Source organism: Medicago sativa, chromosome 3 (assembly GCF_051527215.1).
Source record: "Medicago sativa cultivar Bolivia chromosome 3, Bolivia_mono, whole genome shotgun sequence".
Classification (NCBI taxonomy): Eukaryota; Viridiplantae; Streptophyta; class Magnoliopsida; order Fabales; family Fabaceae; genus Medicago; species Medicago sativa.
The window spans coordinates 22,133,068-22,154,330 of NC_140751.1; the positions used below are offsets into that span (position 1 = coordinate 22,133,068).

Consider the following 21,263-nt stretch of genomic DNA (forward strand, 5'->3'; position numbering starts at 1 on the left):
GCTTTCACAATATAGGTATGTAATAAATGCATTATCACTAGAGCACCATCCTTTCCTCTCTTGATCTAAATGACTTGTCTCAAATTAGTTAAATTAATGGCAAAATTACATTATAAATATTTTATCTTATTTATTTGTAACACTTTGGTCCTTTATCTATTTTTTCCCCATTTAGGTTCCTTATCTCTCATAAAAGCACATATAAATCATTTTTCTCATTTTTTTATTAAAAAATACATAATTTTATTTTTTAAATATATTTTTATTAAAAATAAAAAAATTCAGAAATAAGATCAACATTTTCATCATCTTCATCTTTTTCCTTTGAATCTTCATCTTTTTCATTTGAATCTTCATCATCTTCCTTTAATAAAAAAAAAAATCCTACACAATATGTAACATCCCGCTCGTCAGCTAATGGAAATTTTACCTGTTAAATGTATCAGAGGAATGATATTCATGGAAAGTAAGTTAAGGGATAATATTTTTATGAGATGTCATCTTTATACGGAAGAGTATCAGTGTCGGATTAAACGCTAAAGGCAGGGGCATAATTGTATTTTCACACGAAAGGGGTATTTATTTGGTTTTGGTACCAAAATAACTCATTTCCCATTTTCTTTCTCTCTCTAGGGTTGAGAGAAAGAGTTTTGCTCTTCCTTCCCTCTCATCTCCATCGCCCCCTTCCCTCAAGCTTCCTCTCTCAAACCTTCACAATCAATTCAAGTGGTGACCAAGCATGAAATTGTTGTTCTGTTGTTCAAGAAACAAATATTGACATTGGAATCATGTTTGAGCTTCAATTCTCTTCTCCTTCATGAATCTAGGGTTTGGTTTTGATCAAGAAGCTAGGGCTTTGGGTTATTGATTTGGGAGATCTTGATGAATATGTTACATGGGTTTACTTAGAAAGCAAGAGACAACCATGGGTTTGAAATGAAGATTGAAAGCTATTTTGGAATCAAGATTAAGAGCTAGAGTTTTGGTGGTTGGAGCTTGGGACTTGTTGATACTTCAAGTTTGTTGATAGGTGAGTTCCATAGATAGATTACCCACCTTTGGGATTGATTAATCTTGTAGAAAATCATGATTTATGTTAGTTTAGTATTTATGGAACTTTAGTAACCCAAGCCAATCCTAGGTGATTATATGTTAAAATTGCCATGAGTTATGTTTAAATAAGTCTATATATGTTGTTGGATGTATTTGGTGCATTACAGGGTCGAATTGGACGAGTTTTGGGTCGAAAATGGCGAAAACCCGTAGCCGAAAGCACCGAAAACGCAAAAGTTCGCAGCGCTGCGCCTGTACAAGGGCGCTAGGCGCCCACACACAGGGAACCAGCGCTAGGCGCCCCACTCCTGGCGCCAGGCGCCCCAGACAGGACAACGTCCGTGTTGTCTTGCGCTCGGGTGCTTGGGGGCAGTCGTGTGGGGGTCCGAGGCGATCGTTTTGAAGCATTCTTTGACTGTTTTCACTTATTTTTCAACTGGAACAAACTTGGCTTTATGAAATCATAGAATTTTCTAAATGGCTTAAGTCTTGGGTTTTGGCATTTTAGGTCTTTACAATTATTGGAAATTTGCACACGTCGTCCATTGATCCTTGCATCATTAGTCGTGGCAATCTTAGCATGTATTACAAGGATGGCTCAAGAAAGTTTAAGCATGATGGGGTAGCAAGTTATTCATTAAGCAAGGGAAAACTAGAGCCTCGACATAGTTGTCGAGAACTAGCTAGTTAGCATGAATTCTTAGAATGACAAGACGCGAAGTATAAACTCTTCGCTTATGTTTAAGAGTGTTTAGCAAGCATGATAAGTCGTGGGTTGATTAGTTAATCACTCCACCATGTTTAAGAATCTACAAGCATGAACAAGTAAGAGTTTACCACTAAACGGTTCGATTAAGGTTCCGAGGTAAACAATCAAGTATGTACGTGTTTAACTTATGTATACGACAAGACTATGATTAATATGTGTAGGTGACATGTCTCTTGCTATCCACATCAGGGGGATACAAGGGGTTCTCGTAATGAGAACGATTTAAGCCGTAAGGGACCCGCATGTCACTGAGTAAACAAGATGTAGGTGTTCGTGTCTCTTGATATCCACGTCAGGGGGATACAAGAGGTTCTCGACCTAAGGGGAACGATTCAAGCCGCAAGGGACCCGCACGACACCGAGGGAGTCCGATGTACGTACATCGGTCATGTATGGGATTGATCTCGGGGTTACTCCACCCGGGACTATCCGTAAAATGAATCAAGATAATAACTGTTTGTTCAACGCTAACCCATGAATGAACTTAGATACGTTATGCACGATATGACTATGATTATGTTTCTTGATTATGCAAGAATGAACCTATGCACAATTATGATTAAGAACAAGAGCACTAGATGCTACATGATAAGTACAAGGCATGGATTAGAACAAGTAAAGAACATGATATCGATGACGATCTTAGGTTTCCCCTTATCGTCCGGTTTAGAACCGTGCCATGACTATGTTATGTTTAGGCCTTGATACGTAGATCGTATTCTTGGCAATGCGGTTCTAGGTTCCTTTTCGACTGCCATGACACGTATAGGATGAGAAGCCTATAACAAGTAAGATATGATTATGACGGCTCTAGTATGCACTACCGTCTAAGAATGCAAGTCCCCACACACGTATAATCAACCGTCAGGTTGTAATGTAGACACGTGGTGACCGTAGGTTTCCCCTTGAGGTTTCCTATAGCCTAGGATTTAGGGGAACTCACTGAGACATTATGTCTCATCCCAATCCTTATTTATTTCAGATAAACAGGTTGGATTTGCAAGCTTGAAGTCGGATGGATATTTCAACAAGTATGCGTTCGTGTCGCTACAGGATGCTTTGGAATTTAAGGATGAATTATTTATGTATGGTTGAGATGTTTATGTTATTTATGTTCGAACGCAATTTGTTGTATAAATATTCATTCGTGTGTAGTTTATGTTGTAAGTTTTACTGTATCCAGTACTAATATTAACGCACGTGCTAGACTTTCTAGATACGTCTGGTATGGGTGTTACACAATATGTTCTGGACCGGCCAAAAGGATCTTTGGCCCATTACTTAGGCCCAATACAATCCAAAGCCCAAACTCCACGTTTGGCAGCGTTACTTGCAACACACTCCCTCTCCGCGAGGGGGGTGCACGGAGCGAATGAGACCGGTTCAAACGAACCCCAACGTCACCTTGCACATTCTGCACGTTCCCGCAATAAACTCTCTGGCGGTTACACTTCCTACGATTTCGTAACCGCTAGAGCTAGGTGTGCCACCACAACGCCTCTGCAGCCCTCCACCTCTATAAATAGGGGACTCAATGCAGTCCCCAAGGTAGAACTCTCTCTTCCCTCTAAGCCCTCACTCTCTGATCTCTACTGACTTGAGCGTCGGAGTGCCTGCAGGTACACACCCCCCATCCGCTCCAAGAAGCATTCTCATACATTCCACCATCGTAACAACAACCGCATTCAAAGCACCGGCAGTCACCTTCTGGTCAAGTACGATCACAATATATCTCCAAATATCATGAATCTAAGTTATATTTATCTCGAATCTTCTTTTAAACACAAATCAAAACCCTCGAATCCTAAAAGAATAAAAAAATAAGAAAATTTGTACGGTTGGTTGCAATACAGAGACGATAAATATAAGAAAATTGCTGAGCTACTCAGCTTCATAAACATTATTGTAGAACAAACAGAAAAAATTTGCACAAGAATTTAAATAATTATTGACAATGTAAGGAGAGTCGAGTCTGAAATGCAAATATTTTTGCAGAACAAAATGCTTGGGACTGTACTTGAGAGTATAAATGAATGAATTTAATATATAATTTCACTAATTATAGTACTCCATTATACGTTGGAATCTGTTCTTTGCTCTTCTCTTTCATTTCGCGTCAGTTCATGGAAAGGAGATGTATAGTATTTTTTATTTTTATTTTTTAGGATTTTAGGGTTTTGATTTTTGTGTTTAATAGAAGATTTGAGGTAAATATAACTTAGATTCATGATATATTTTTTTTGGTGTATTTTTATTTTCTTTTTGGTGTAATACTTGGGATTTAATCCCTTTTTATATATAATATATTTTGCCATTCAAAAAAAAAAAAAAGATTCATGATATTTTGAGATATATTTGTGTAGAAATTGTTTTAATTCAAGGAAGATGATGAAGATTCAAACGAAGAAGATGAAGATTCAAAGGAAGAAGATAAAGATAATGAACATGTTCATCTTATTTCTGATTTTTTTTATTTTTAATAAAATATATTTCAAAAAATAAAATTATGTATTTTTTAATAAAAACATGAGAAAAATGATTTATATGTGCTTTTACGAGAGATAAAGGACCTAACTGGGAAAAAATAGATAAAGGACCAAAATGCTACATACAATTAAATAAGATAAAGGACCCCAGATGTAATTTTGTCTTAAATTAATAGTGTATATTGAGTTATTAAACAGAGTAACTTATCTCTGAGGTACTCATGGAGTTAACATATTTCATTCATATATAAATAAATATAATAATTAAAATACTTATATGGATATAAAAAAAATAACAAAATGGAAGAAATATATGAAACTGAGAGAGAAATAATGAAAGTAAAAAGATTAAGATGAAATAGAAAATCAAAGACTTAAACATTAGATTAAAACTAAGACGAATGTTTGTTACCATATTTATGGGACATGTAACATCCCGCCTGACAGTATCGATATATTACCCGTTGACCGTGTCAGATGAATTTAATTCATGGAAAGTAAGTTAATGGAAATATTTTATTAGATGTCAGCTTTTTACGGGAAAAGTATCTGAGTCGTTTTTAGCACGCTTGAGGCAAGGGTATTATGGTAATTTCACGTGGAAAAGCATATTTAATTGGTTTAACCCAAAAATATCTCATTTCTCATATCCTTTTCTCTCTCTAAGTTGGAAAAATTCTCCTCTTTCTCTCTTCTCTTCTCTCACGCCATTCCTTCTTCTCCCAACCACCATCAAGCTTGCAAACTTCTTCCTTCTTGGATTCCTAGGTTAGAGAAGGATCTTTTATCATGGTTTTATTCTTCTTCCTCTCTCCCAAGAACAATTAGAAGCTTGGATGTTTTCACAACTTCTTCTCCTCACCAAGAGAAGTTCATGAAACTAGAGTTTATTTATTCAATGGTTCCTTTGTTGATTCAAGAGAAGTAATATTTCTTTTATGGAATCATGGGCACAAGGAAACTAGAGGATCAAAGTTAGGGTTTCTTTGAAGAGGTGATTTGAGGATGATGTTTGAAGCATGGTCTTGGGCATAATAAGGTGTTTACATGGTAAGAGTGAAGAGGGGTAAAGATTTGAAGATGGAATCAAGAACTAGGGTTTCAAGAAAGGCAAGAAGCAAGAGTTAGGGTTGTGGGTTGGTAAGTTTAAAGATGATTCAAGTATGGTTTCTTCATGATCAATCAAGGTCATGATGTTATGAATTGCAAGAAAAGATAACAAGAATGTATGGTTTGAGCAAAGGAATCAAAGGGAGCAAAGCTAGGGTTTTGGCTTGATTGGGCTTGGATCTTTATGATGCTTCAAGAACATATTTATGTGAGTTCCATAGATAGAATTTCCACCCTTTGGGATTATGATTATGCCATGTATGTTTAGTATGAATAACATGAAATTCTAGGGTTTATGCATTAGTCTAGTTGCCCCTTTTTATGTCATGCATGCTATACATGTTAATACTTGCCATATGCATGTTTAAAAGTTTCCTATGATCAATTATGTTCCAATATGCTTAGAGACACTTGGTTTGAGGTTTTTGGGTCAAAAATACCAATTTTGAGTGTTCTGGACTGTCCTAACTCGCCACGGCGAGCAATTACTCGCCATGGCGAGCTAGAACTGCGAATGGGGGGTTTTGCTCGCCCCCAACTCGCAGCTGTGAGCTGCTGCTCGCCTCCCCAGCAAATCTACTCGCTTAGGCGAGTAAGACAGGGAGAAATCCCATTGTTTTGCTCGCTTCAGGCAGGCGTGGGGAATCGCGACGCAGTTTTCTCTGTGGTGTCTTTTTACGAATGTAAACCCCTCAAACCAAGGTCCCAATTGATGATCAAGGAAAGCAAGATTCTTATGTTAAAGAGGCAAGTATTATGCATGTTAATAAGGCATGGTATACGAAAGAATCATGTTATGAATCGGGTAGTAAGTTACTCATTAAGCAAGGGAAAACTAGAGCCTCGACATAGTTGTCGAGAACTAGCTAGTTAGCATGAATTCTTAGAATGACAAGACGCGAAGTATAAGCTCTTCGCATATGTTTAAGAGTGTTTAGCAAGCATGTTAAGTCGTGGTTTGATTAGTTAATCACTCCACCATGATTAGGAATGAACAAGTATAAGAGTACCGCTAATCGGATCGACTCAAGGGTCCGAGGTAATAAGCAAGCATATATGAATATGTTTAAGTATATGTACGACAAGACTATGATTATCATAAGTAGGTGGCATGTCTCTTGCTATCCACATCAGGGGGATACAAGAGGTTCTCCATCTAAGGGGAACGATTCAAGCCGTAAGGGACCCGCATGTCACTGAAATTAACAAGACGTAGGTGTTCGTGTCTCTTGTTATCCACGCCAGGGGGATACGGGAGGTTCTCGACCTAAGGGGAACGGTTTAAGCCGCAAGGGACCCGCACGACACCGAGGGAGTCCGATGTACGTACATCGGTCATGTATGGGATTGTTCTCGGGGTTACTCCACCCGGGGCTCTCCGTAAAATGAACCAAGATAACTGTTTGTTCAACGCTAACATAATGAATGAACTTAGATACGTTTATGTATGATATGATTATGATTATGTTATGTTCATGATTATGCAAGAGTGAATCCATGCAAGTTTATGTTTAAGAATAAGAGCATTAGATGCTACATGATAAGTACAAGGCATGGACTAGAGCAAGTAAAGAACATGATACCGATGACGATCTTAGGTTTCCCCTAATCGTCCGGTTTAGAATCGTGCCATGATTATGTTATGATTAGGCCTCGATACGTAAGCGTATTCTTGGCAATGCGGTCCTAGGTTCCCTCGGCCGCCATGACACGTATAGGAAGTGAAGCCTATAACAAGTTAAGGTAAGACTATGACGGCCCTAGTATGCACGACCGTCAAGTATGCAAGTCCCCACACACGTATAATCAACCGTCAGGTTGTAATGTAGACACGTGGTGACCGTAGGTTTCCCTTGAGGTTACCTATAGCCTAGGATTTAGGGGAACTCACTGAGACATTATGACTCATCCCAATCCTTATTTGTTTCAGATATCAGGTGGGACGTCAAGGTAGTAGCCGGATGGATTTTTCAGCAAGAGCTCGTTCGTACCCGAAGCATGAAGAATATGGATCTCAAGGATGTATTTATTTCTAAATAAGATAAGATATGATGTATTGATATTGTACGAACGCGTTTTGTTGTATATAAATTCATTCGAAGTTTTTATGTTGTATATTTTAATGTATCCAGTACTAAATTAAACGCACGTGTCAGACTTTCTAGATACGTCTGGTATGGGTGTTACAGGACAATACTCACACAATAACCTTCCTTGTATATTGGATTTAGATGACTTAAATGGGGATATATCATATAACAATCCGATTCAAAAACACATTCGTCTATAATATAAAGTAATAAGAAAGAAACATTACAAAAATGGGGTGAAAGATTGCTAATAAGATAAACAAAGAAAACTGAAAATGTGCTTACCTTCAACAAAAGCTACAACAAGAAGTATAGAAGAAAAAATGATCACGGTATAAAAAACCTTGAAATCTCAGCCATTTTTTCACCTTTGCGTTAAACAAATATAAATTGTTTTATCCCTTTATATAATAAAAATTATCAAGAAAATAAAACAATTGCTAACTATTTTAAAAGTACATTAATGTAGCATGTTTGACCCTTTAGCTCACATAATATAGCATATGTAAAAATGATATGTTTATTTGTATCTAGCCTTTCATAGTTTTAAGTTATTTGATTTAATTTATTGATTTATAGTTCTTGAATCTAATAAGATGTTTATGCTTTCATTTACTTCTTTAACCATGACTTTACATTGTTTTGTGTTCTTTAATTTGTTTAACGTTGTAACATCCTAATTTTTAACGGCGTGAGTCTTTTTTTTTAACAACTTCACGTCACAAAAGAAATAATAACCACCACTTTTTTTAAATAAATTAGAGCGCATGATTTTAGAAGGTTAACCCAATAAATTGAAGATTTAAAAAAAAACAAGGTAACAAATACAAATTGTTTCTTTGTCAAAAAAATACAAATTGTTTCATAATTTTTTATAGTAAAAACCTCATGATATGTTTGCATTGATTAAATAATTATCAATAACAATGTTGCTGCAAGAATTTATTCATTAAAATTTTAAATTTGTACGAATGTTAAATGTTTCAAAAAAACATTGGTGTATAATGTTTGTTCCTTTAGCTTAAAGAATAGAGGTTGCACAAAATTATTGTGTGTTCTTTTGTCAGCTCTCCCAGTCTACTTCCTCTCTTTTTCAAGGCTCCGACAGGTATCATCTCAAAGCTCGAGTATCTTTTCAAACAATTTATTTGGGGGGGAAGTGAGGAGGAGAAAAATAAACTGGATAAAATGGGAGAGTTTGTAGGCCTATTGACGAGGGCGGTTTGGGAATTAGAGATTTAAGGGCGTTTAATCTTGCCCTTCTAGGAAAGTGGGATTAGGAAATAAAAACAGAGAAATGGTCTTTGGTATAGAGCTTTGGTTAATAGATATGGTTCAACTGATTTGGATTTTAGAATGGGGGGTAGAGGAAGTTCCAATTGGTGGATTGATATCTGTCAATTAGAATTAGGCGAGGGGGAGGCAAGAAATAATTACGTAGTTAAAGAGGTTTATAATGATTTGTTGTCTGTAATTCCTAATGCATCTGATTCTATCTGGTCAAAGGCTTGGCATAAATTTACTCCGTCCAAGATTTCTTGCTTCGTGTGGAGATTTTTCCAAAATAGAATAGCTACAAAAGACAATTTGCATAAGAGAGGTGTTTTGGGGCAGGATAATTTGCATTGTGTAGGAGGGTCTGGGAGGGAAGAAACTGTGTCTCATCTTTTTTTCGAGTGTCCATTATTTTCAAGTGTTTGGTTCGCTATATGTCAATGGATCGGGATTTCTACGGCATTTCAAAAAGAAAGCCTCGCACATATGGAATAATTTGAAGGGCTGATGGATGGCAGAAGAAATTTTGATAGGCGAGTTAGTGTGATTTGGTTCGCGTGCATATGGAGTATTTGGAAAGCAAGAAACGGAAAGCTTTTTCAAAATAGGGAGATTGATGTCGATAGAATGGTTGAAGAAGTGAAAGTGGCATCGTGGAACTGGTTGCATACTAAATCAAATATTCTTAACTATAATATTACTCACTGGTGTTTAAATCCTAGGGCATGTCTTGGTAATGTATCAGTTTAAACTTTTGTGTTTGAAGTGTTTGAAGCTGAGGCAGATCAGGAATTCCTTTTAGAGTTCATGGCTGAGTTGGCTTTTGATCTGTTGCAGTGGGGATTTTCTCAGTGTATCGGGTGTTTGCTCAGAAGTAGAGAGAGTATAGTGGTGCTAAGTGTAACCATATTTAAGTCTGTTAGAATTGGGCAGCAAGAGGAAGCGAAGGTTTTAGCATGATTGCTAATTAATTTTGGTTTTTGTCAGTGTTTTTATCTATAAACAGGCGCAGGTGTCCATTGTGGGACAGCATGGAATTTTGTTTCTTGTCTTTTTGAGTGCAGATAATGGCATGAGAAGGCAGCAAATTGATAGAGCAATTTTTTATTATAGAAAAGATGCTTCTCTTTGTCTTGGCAGATTAGGAGGCATTGATGTTCGCTTAATTGGCAGCACCAATTTCATGCTGATTTTCTTATTTAATATTAAGGTTCCAGTTAGTGCAAGCTTGGCAAGCGCTATAATTTGTTTTCCATCAAAAGTGGAGTTAAAGGTAGCAAGTTGCAGTGTTCAGAGTAGTATATTGAATCTCATTGAGTTGTTGTTAGGCGCTTATGTGCATAAGTGTGTAAGGATTTTCAAATCTTGGTGGTAAAATCATTCTTAAAAAAAGTGAGAAGCAGGTGTTTTTTTTGTCTTACGTTTTGGGATCGCGTGTTAAGAGTCTTCTTGGTTGCATCTCAAAATCCTTGGCCGTTTAGCTTCGGAGAAGTAGTTGATGCTCCTTGCATTGTCTACGGTTTCAGGTAGCTTGTTAGTGGCTTTGGAGCGAGATCCTAAGAAGTCTCTTTTATTTCGATTCCCAAGCATTTTTAGGCATTTTGTTCAAATGGGGGCTTTTAGTGGTTGTATTGGTGTTTGAGACTCTATATCCCTTTAGGAGTTCTTTGGCATCCTTGTTGTTGTATTTGTTGATCTATAGGGGTTATGTCCTCTAAAAACATTCTTGTTGTTCTTTGGACATATTTTTAACATTTCTTGTGCTTTGAGATGTTTTTCCTATATTTTAATAATATTTTTTTGCTTCAAAAAAAAATATTGTGTGTTGTTTTTTATGTATCATGTTTGCCCTTTAGTTCATAAAATATATATATAATCTAAAAATGATTCTTGAAAGTACATTGAAGTAGCATGTTTGTCCCTTTAGCTTAAAGAATAGAGCTTGCACATATTATTGTGTGTAATTAGACTTTTGATGAGTCAATAATTAGTATTTTTAAGTGTTTATTTTAGTTTATTTTATTTAGATTTTATATGTTTTTATTTACTTTCTCGGACTATTTTACTTCAATTGCTTGTTATTTAATTTCAGGAACAAATATGGTGAAAAATTGAGTCTTGGAGCAAAAGAAAGGGTTTTGGAGCATGATTAAAGGATGAAAGGATCTAGAGCATGATTTGGAGCTGATTGGAGACAAAAATATAAAGATCCTGTGCAAATATACCAGGCATGGTCGTGCCTAACAACGGTGTGGCCGTGCCTCCAAGTGTTCAAAGAAGTGCCATTTTCCATAGAGCTGGGCACGGCCCGTGCTTGTGGTGGCACAGCCGTGCTTAATACCCAGCTTCCCTTTTGCTGCTTTTGTTTACTTGACAGGCACGGCCGTGCCAAGGTTCCAGCTGCCTTTTTATGTAATATTTCTAACCTAAAGCCCATGGGTTGCCATGTGGAACATTCTAGTGATTTATTTCTTGGGGCTTAAGTTAGTTTTAGGCTATAAATAGAGCAGCCACCGGACATATCTAATCATCTTTTGTTCTTGGGAACTATATGTGACAATTTTTTCCATTAATAAAAGTTCTTCTTTTTCTTGTTTATTTTCTTGTTATTTACTTTCATGTTCTTCTTCTTCTTCTCTGATGAACATGAGTGAGTAGACTTCTTTGTCTTGGGATTGTTGCATACAAGTATTAATCGAAGGACGGAAAGGTAAAGTTTAATAGTTGTTATTTCATCATCTCAAATATCAAGCAAAGGATCAAAAGATGAAGTTTGATATTGGAACAAATGAAATTAGACAAGGATTACAAAACATGAGATTACTCTAGTAAACCTTGAGACCTTAAAATTTCGTTCTTAAAGGGTTTCAATAACAATCAACCATGAGAATAGGCGTGGTTGTTATTGAAATACATTCATTGAGACCGAAAGGAGATATGAAAAGCCAAAGAGAAACTTGTCTTTAGAAAATAGATCCAACGTAAGATTTAGGTTTACGGCTTGGTTTGTGAAAGATTTGTTATCAAGATGAACCAATAATCACAAGTCGCTTTTATCATTATTAATTTTCAATCAACAAAAATCCCAAATTTTAACCTTTAAAACTTTCAGCTAATCATTGTTTCAAAAGTAAATCAAATACACAACTCCCTGTCGGAACGATAACTCTTTTTACTACTTCAGTAAACCGTGCACTTGCGGAATTACGACATCAACTTCATTATTGTTTTTTACGTATCATGTCTCTCCCCTTAGCTAATGAAATATAGATATTATAAAAATAATTTTTTTTGGTCAAGTTGGATTTTTTTTGGTCAAGTTGGCTAGAGCTCACACAATTAAAATTAAATGTGGAGAAGTGGGGTGTCTGGGGTTCGAACCCCAGCCCCTGCATATAACATTGAATATCCCTACCAACTGAGCTATGCTCACGGGGATAGATATTATAAAAATAGTTGCTGTAATTATAATTCATTCTTGTTTATCAAAGTTTCATTATTAGTTTTTATTTCTTATTTAGCCTTTCGTTATATAATCTACTGATTTTTAGTTCTAGAATTGATGGTTAGATTAGGCAAGTGTACCAAATCGTTTACCAAGTAATAACTTGATAAGTGAGTATCGTATCCACAAGGATTGTCGTTTCATTCAAACAACTCTTGTTACTTAGTTTAAGTTGACGATATAAAACAAAGAGTTAACGGTTGAGAGATTGCAATTTTTATATATTTACAACAGAGCAAGTTATCTACTTTTGGTTGCAGAAATGTAACAGTGGTTAGAGGATTCTTCGAATCCCGCCTTTATATAGTAAAAAATATGAAGAAACTAAAACAATTGCTAACTATTTTGAAAGTACATTAATGTAGCATGTTTGTCCCTTTAGCTCATATAATATAGCATATGTAAAAATGATGTGTATTTGTATCTAGCCTTTCAAAGTTTTAAGTTATTTGATTTGATTTATTGATTTCAAGTTCTTGAATTTAATAAGAATTTTATGCTTTCATTTAGCTCTTTAACCATAACTTTTCATTGTTTTGTGTTCTTTCGTTTGTTTAACGTTGTAACACCCTGATTTTTAATGGCGTGAGTCTTTTTTTTTTTTTTTACTTTACGTCACAAGAGAAATAATAACCACCACTTTTTAAAAATAAAGTAGAGTGCATGATTTTAGAAGGTTAGCCCAATAAATTGAAGATTTGAAAAAAAAAACAAGGTAACAAATAAAAACTGTTTCATACTTTTATGCAGTAAAAACCTCATGATATGTTTGCACTGATTAAATAATTATCAATAACAATGTTGCTGCAAGAATTTATTCATTAAAATTTGTACAAATGGTAAATGTTTAAAAAAAACATTGGTGTATCATGTTTGTTCGTTTAGCTTAAAGAATAGAGCTTGCATAAAATTATTGTGTGTAATTAGACTTTATTGTTGTTTTTTTACATATCATGTTTGTCCATTTAGTTCATAAAATATATATAATCTAAAAATGGTTCTTGAAAGTACATTGAAGTAGCATGTTTGTCCTTTTAGCTTGAAGATTAGAGCTTTGCACATATTATTGTGTGTAATTAGACTTCATTATTGTTTTTTACGTATCATGTCTCTCCCCTTAGTTCATAAAATATAGATATTATAAAAATAGTTCTTGTAATTATAATTCATTCTTGTTTACCAAAGTTTCATTATTATTTTTATTTCTTATCTAACCTTTCATAGTTTTAAGTGATTTTATATAGTCTATCGATTTTTAGTTCTAGAGTTGATGGTCGGATTAAGCAAGTGTACCAAATCGTTTACCAAATCATATTATAAAGTGCTAAACCCATGAGTCAAAAGAGGCGCCACCAATCTCCTTAAAAGGCACAGGCCTCCAGAGAAATAATAGAGGGGATGTTGCAGGATAAATTTATCTCCGAAATTAATTACACGCAATGGCTCTCCAACGTGGTCGTCGTGAAGAAAGTAAGCGGAAATTGGCGGATGTACGTAGATTACACAGACCTGAATAAAGCCTGCCCGAAAGATGCATATCCGCTCCCTAATATCTACAAGTTGGTAGACAGTTCCTACGACTACAAATTACTGTCCTTTAAGGACACTTACTCAGGCTACAACGAAATCCCCATGGACAAAAATGACAGAAAACACACGACCTTTATAACCGAAGGCGACAACTACATATACAATGTCATGTCGTTCGGACTACGAAATGTGGGTGCCAGCTATCAGAGTATGATGAACAAAGTCTTTAAGAAGCAGATAAGAGACATGCTCAAAGTTTACATGGACGGCATGATAGTCGAATCGGCCGAAGAGTCCTAACACATGCACCACTTGGAGGTGGTATCCGCCTGTGCACAATATTACAACATGCGCCTCAACCCTGAAAAATGCACTTTTGGCGTCAAGGCAGGAAAATTCTTAGGATTCTACCTGACGGAGAGGGGGATTGAGGCCAACCCGGACAAATGTTGGGATGTCCTTGAAATGGAACCTTCATTATCAAAAGAACGAGTCATGAATTTGAATGGGATGCTGACAGCGTTCAGTAGATTTATTTCCAGATCCGCCCATCCAACTACGAGCACATCATGGCTCCTAGCAAAACCCAGTTTTCGTCCCGATCCCACCGAAGCTGCATTGTACCTCACCGGAAAAAGAAGAAAATGTCACACCCAACAACACTGATACATCTACCCCAACCTCTCCCAACTCTAACTCTCTGGATTCTTCCTTGAAACTCACTAAAGTGCCTTTATGTCAGCAAACTCCTCACTCTCTTTTCAAGGGACCTCTCCTCACCCTGTTCTTGTTTTATAGTTGGCACCATCTAAATTGGTAGTCTAATGATAGACCCTCCTTCCTTAGTATTTACCACATGAACATAATTTGTCTATCCCTGGAGCTCACCTAAACAGAACAGGGTGCTTGCTCTAATCCTAATTGAAATTCTAGTCCTCGTAGGACAGATGTTCTACATGATGTCCTAGACAACAGGTACGACAATATAGTGCAATAATCAACAGACAGGAAATAAAGTAAAGGCAATAAAGAGGAACACAAGAGATTTGGTAACCTAGTTCAGTGCAACTCATCTACATCTGTGGGGCATCCACCCAAGAAAGGAAATCAACTCTCAATAGTATCAGTTCCTAGTCTTATGTGAACAAACCTTGTTCAGTGCCTCTTCACCTATTACTACCCGTGTATTTCTATCTAGGACTCTCCCTAAATATGAGAAACCCGTCTCACTTTCCCTCAATCACTATGCCTAGTGACTGACTCAATCACAATTACAATGAAATAGGAGAACAACTCCAAAAGAGAAATCAATTCTTGCTTGAAGCACTAGAGTGGTATACAAAGAACAAAATACAACTCAACTAAAACAAACCAACTCTAAGATTTTGATAATCAGTAGCAGCACTATGGTGGTATACAGTAAAATACAAAGATTAAAAAACAACGAAAGCCTAAAACTCAATTCTTCATTGACGCCTTCATTGTTGTTATTAGGTAGAGTCATCCATATATAGCCATTGTTTTGCATGAGAGTTTTCTTCAATGGGCTAAACAATTCAGTTTTCCATAATTATATTTTCAGCAACAATCTTCTAGAAGTATAAAATGTATTTTAACCAAATCTATTATATTTTCGGCACCAATCTTCTAGATACACAAAAATATATTTGCTTCAAATCTTCCTTCTAGAAACATAAGGCATAAAAATATATTTGCATCAAATTTTCCATCTACAAATATATTTGCATCAAATCTTCTATATATTTGGAACAAATCTTTTGGAAGCAGACTATCTATTTGAAGTAAATCATTCTTGGAAATAAATTCAAACACACGACAGCTTAAGCTGACATTTGGAGTACTTCTAGAAACACATGCTTCTTGGAGCACAAGTAACATAACCAAAGCTTCTGGAAAAATATGCGAAAATATATAACTCCAAGGAATGCGAAATACAGCACAACTCCTTAAGTCCAAATGTATATGTCTAGGACATCTGGTACCACATCTTGTCAGAACATATTATTTTAACAAAATGAAGACAACACAACAAACACAATCACAACATGTATATTTGACTAAGAGCATAGTCTTCTTTTTTTGGGATATGTATTTTGACTTGTTTGTATGGTACTTCACTGACTTAAACCATTTTTTCTTATATTTAATCAAATAACGAATTTGCTTGTCGATGTGTATTATTCAAGTTGTGGTATATTGCATGTGCAGAATGTTATATGTTTGTATTGATGTTTATATTTAATCAAATAACTTAAAACAACTATTAAAGGCTAGATAAGAAATAAAAAATAATAATGAAACTTTGAAATACAAGAACTATTTTTATATTAGCTACACCGTGAGAGCTAGAGGGACAAACAAGACACGTCAATATAGTTTTGAAATATTATTTAACATTTGTTCTAATTTTAATAAAGAAATAATTGCAACAACATTATTATTGAAAATTGTTTAATTGACAAAACTATATCATGATGTTTTTTTATACTATATAAAGTTATGAAACAATTTATATGTGTTACCATGTTTTGTTTTATTTTTTAAATCATCAATTTATTGGGCCAACCTTTTAAAATCAGACACTCTAATTATTTTAAGAAATTGGTGATTATTATTTCTATTATTTCTTCTATGACGTGAAATTGTTTAAAAAAAAATAGACTTGCACAGTTAAAAATCAGGGTGTTAGAACGCTAAAGAATTTGTCAAAAAAAAAAAAAAAGAACGCTAAACAAATGAAACAATAAAGAACAATGAAAAATGTTGTGTTAAGCAAATAAATGAAAGTATAAACATCTTATTAAATACTAATCAATAAAGTAAATCAAATAACTTAAAACTATGAAAGGCTAGATAAGAAATAAAAGATATTAATGAAAGGTTTGTAAACAAAAATGAACTATAAAGACAAGAAATATTTTTATATTTGCTCTATTATGAAGCTAAAGGGACAAACATGCTACATCAATGTACTTTCAAAATATTTAGCAATTGTTTTAATTTTAATGAAGGAATTCTTGCACGAGAATTTTTACGATATAAAGTGATAAAAACAATTTATATTTCTTAAACGTAAAGGTGAAAAAATGGCTGAGATTTTCAAGGTTTTCTATACCCTGGTCATTTTTGCTTCCCTATATCTTGTTGTAGCCTTGGTGCAAAGTAAGCACATTCTCTATTTTCTTGTTTATCTTAGGCTTAAATCCACTTTTCACCCCTTATGTTTTAAAAAGTTGGGATTTTGGCCCCCTATAAAAAATGGATATTTTGACCCCTTAACTTTTGGCCTTCTTTTGATTAGCTGATTTTGATGGAGATTATGACAATTTCTCAGTCTCTGATGGTGTAAAGTGGCATGGGGATAGAAGGATGCTGATAAGTGGAGTCCAAACTGACATGGTGTAACTTTTGGCCCCTCTAAAGAAGAATCCACTTATCAGTTTGGACTCCATTTATCATGTCAGTTTGGACATCATGCAAGTTTGGACTCCACTTATCAGCATCCTTCTATCCCCATGTCATTTTACACCATCAGAGACTGAGAAATTGGCATAAAATCAGCTAATCAAAAGAGAGCCAAAAGTTAGGGGGTCAAAATATCCATTTTTTTTATAGGGGGACCAAAATTGCAACTTTTTGAAACATAGGGGGTGAAAAATGCATTTACGCCTTTATCTTATTATCAATCTTTCACCCCATTTTTGTAATATTTCTTTATTATTACTTTATATTTTAGACGAATGTGTTACTGACGGCGATTGTCGTAGATTATATCCCCATTTAATTCCTCGATATCCGATGTGCAATGAAGGTACTTGTGTGTGTATTTTCGAATAAAGGTAAAAAATATTTATTTATTATGTCTAAGTCTTTGATTTTCTATGCTCATCATAATCTTTTTACTTTTATAATTACTCTCTCTATTTCATATATTTCATCAATTTTGTAATTTTCTTGATAGCTATAGAAGTATATTAATTATTATATATTTATGGAAAATGCTAGATATCAAGAATGGATTTTCTTGATGAATTCAAGAATGACATGGCAGAATAATCACCCTTAGATTTTAATCTTATTTATTAAAGTTTCATAAAAAAAAAAATACATAACACCCACCACCCCATGATTTCCGGCCAGGCTGAGATTTTATTGGCTAACATTAATTTCGGGACAATTTCTTGATAAAATCTTTCTTGATAAATAGCATTGCTCTATATTTATATACGAATGGAACATGTTGACTCTATGAGTACATTCGTGATAAGTTACTATGTTTAATAACTCATTATATACAATTAATTTAACTAATCTTGAGACGAGTCACCTAGATCAATAGAGGAAGGGATAGTTCTCTAGTGATTATGTGTTTATTATGCACCTATATTGTGAAAGCGAGGATGGTATTAATATTTTTCCGATGAGAATTAAATGATAATATTGTTTTCATTTTATTTTTAAACATTAACATACAAATATTCATTATGGAAATGACAACATGATTTATTATGAAAAACCTAATGACTCTTGCTAATCCCGAGATGTTGGGGATTACTTATAAAGTCATGCAATCCTTACTAGTGAAAAAACAAAAATACACTTGTATGAGTGTGATCTACTAAAGTTCACCTCGAGGGGTGCTATTCATTTTTGACTTCTGATGTCCTCCAAGTCTACTATTTTGAGTATGACCTATTGGTACAACATGCTCGTGGAGAGAAGGTGTATGAACATTGCATTTGAGATACATATCTTGTACAATTCTATGTGCACCTAGAAAATTATTGTATTATGAATGTATCTTTGTGTATTTGTTTCTATTCCATCCTATTGTTATACCACTTTAAGTGACTTGGAACATATTCCACCAATATTTACCAAGTGTTTCTCTTATATGAATTATATGAAGGATATCCCCAAGATATGTCTGAACAACAATACAAGGTTTTTGCTTACGGGAATAAAGTGTAGAACTATTCTCTCACATATGCTATGGTGTTCTTGAAAGTTTGTTTGAATATTGTTTTTGTTTAAATTATGTTGGAAGGATCTATAATTGTGGTAGCAGGGTTGGGTTTAATAATTCTGTCTTGACATTTTTTTTGGGTCCTTAAAAAAAATTATGTAGACTATTTTACTATGAGGATAATTGTAAAGCTTTAAGAAGCAAAAATATTGTATCTCAAATATTGCATGAATATATACTATTCTACCAAACTTTTTTATTAACATTTTTCATTGTATTTTACATTTTTATGAAAAATTAAAAGCGCTATTGTCTCAATGAAATACATTGACATCTCAACTATGTTGTCACCCTAATGTGATGCCAATATTACCTTCAAAAGTGTTCTGGACCGGCCAAAAGGACTTTAGGTCCATTTACTTAGGCCCAATACAATCCCAAGCCCAAGCTCCACGTTTGGCAAACACACTTGTGACATACCCCTTCTCCGCGAAGGGGGTGCGTGGAGCAAGCGGGACCAGTTCAAACGAGCCACAACGTCTCTTTGCACGTTCCCGCAATTATTTCTCTGGCGGTTACACTTCCCACGATTTCGTAACCGTCGGACCCAGGTGTGTCATTACAACGGCTCTGCAGCCCTCCACCTCTATATATAGGGGACTCTTAGTAGTCCCCAAGGTAGAATCTATCTTTCCTCTAAACCCTCACTCTCTGATCTCTATTGACTTGAGCGTCAGAGCGCCTGCAGGTACACACCCCCCGCCGTTCCAAGAAGCACTCTTGACACATTCTACCACCACTCAAACCACCGCATTTAAAGTACTAGAAGTCACCTTCTGATCAGGTACAATCAGTGGCGCCGTCTGTGGGAAATACAAGCTCTCCCCGTTTTTACCTTACTAAAAACCAAAGCTTTCCAAATATTTACCATGGCTGCCAACTGTGCCAACTCACAGATACAAAGTGAAGTCTGTATCCCTCAACGTGATGGGATGACATCTTCACCTTCTCCTGTGGGTACACCCAGAGAGGAACCTGTACAAATAGTTCCTCTCCAAGAAAGACCTCTTCAGGGTCCTTGACGACCGACAGAGACACCAGAAGATGCCATGCCAACCGGTGCCCTCGACCAACGTCGTTAATCGAGGAACAGAACCAACGCGTCGAGGATCTGGAGCAAGCACGCCCGCTTGCCCAAACCAGGTGGACTCCTTCCCCGACATCTAGCAGAAGAGGAAGGATCCATCGCCGCTCTCGTTCCAGATCCCCTCGGCACTCGGTCGACATCAGATCCCCTAGCCATACTACGAGATCAACTAGAAGGAGATCACCCAAACTATCTCCTCCAAGGCGATCCCCTCCAAGGAGATCTCCACCAAGACGCAACAGACGCTCTTGGTCCCTTTCCAGCTCCGAGGACAATCGCGATACCCAGAATGACTGTAATGCATACGGTCCATTCACACGGCGTATCCGAGAAGCTCCCATTCCCCGCGGGTTGAGAAGCCGCCTCAGATGGATTCGTACGACGGAACCACGTATCAAGACGAGCATATTGAGATCATTGAAGTTGTTCTCACTTATCGATCGGTACAAGGTGCCGTTAAATGTAAGCTCTTCATCACCACTTTGAGGCGAGGGGCCGTTACATGGTTTAAGAACTTACTGAGAAACTCCATCAACTCATGGAGCGACCTCTGTGACGAGTTCACAACCCACTTCACCGCTTCAAGGACACAACCAATAGAATAATAAATAATACGTCATATTTCAGAATGCGGAAAATACATTAAAAAATATTTCATAAAATAAACGAGTCTGATTCTCAATTGTCGCACTGGAAAATATCATAATGATTTCAAATACTTAACTTTCTTAAATTAAATATTCAACGTTTGGCCCTAACCCTAGTGTTACAGATCTGAGGTGGTTATTCGACTACATAAATAATTAGATAATAGCTACCGAAGTTTATCTCCGTCGTCAGCTTTCAAATGTCCCGCAAACTAGATCCCCTCGTCCTGAGTGTATGTACCCCAAGAGTACATACACCATAATACACAACAAGATATACTTTCTCCTTTCTCCTCGTGTGTTCTCTCTGTTTCTCCTTTGTTGTTCTATCTTTAGTTTGTGTTTATAACTCTCACCCACGTTGTTTTGGTTGCTTGATTAATTTGCTCAACACATCAAGAATTTTATTGGTGTTATTTTTAACGAATTCACAACAAATATCACCGGACATTATTTTTTTTTTGAAGGATCGCCGAACATTATTTGGTTTTAGGGATGAAAATGGTACCCATGGGTATGAATAATAGTCATCCACATTCTATTTGTAAAATGGTAACCATGGAGCATTACAGAAAAGCTTTTAATACAAATTTTTTGAAAGAACCCTTCACATGTCACAACCTTCTAATACTCAGTAGGATTAAGAATGTGAATGAAAATCTCT

General features: G+C 35.7%; 3 long non-coding RNA genes across 3 annotated transcripts; all 3 read left to right on the forward strand.

Moving 5' to 3' along the window:
• The first annotated feature begins 733 nt into the window (after positions 1 to 733).
• LOC146936395 (uncharacterized) lies at positions 734 to 3,041 on the forward strand. The gene is made up of 2 exons (XR_015030580.1): positions 734 to 1,030; positions 2,805 to 3,041. It is a non-coding gene; the product is annotated as an uncharacterized LOC146936395 (long non-coding RNA).
• A 4,582-nt stretch (positions 3,042 to 7,623) lies between these two features.
• On the forward strand, positions 7,624 to 11,381 carry LOC146936396 (uncharacterized). Its single transcript, XR_015030582.1, has 2 exons — positions 7,624 to 8,325; positions 10,876 to 11,381. It is a non-coding gene; the product is annotated as an uncharacterized LOC146936396 (long non-coding RNA).
• A 5,393-nt stretch (positions 11,382 to 16,774) lies between these two features.
• On the forward strand, positions 16,775 to 19,027 carry LOC146936397 (uncharacterized). The gene is made up of 3 exons (XR_015030581.1): positions 16,775 to 17,001; positions 17,576 to 17,678; positions 18,749 to 19,027. It is a non-coding gene; the product is annotated as an uncharacterized LOC146936397 (long non-coding RNA).
• The last annotated feature ends 2,236 nt before the right edge of the window (positions 19,028 to 21,263 follow it).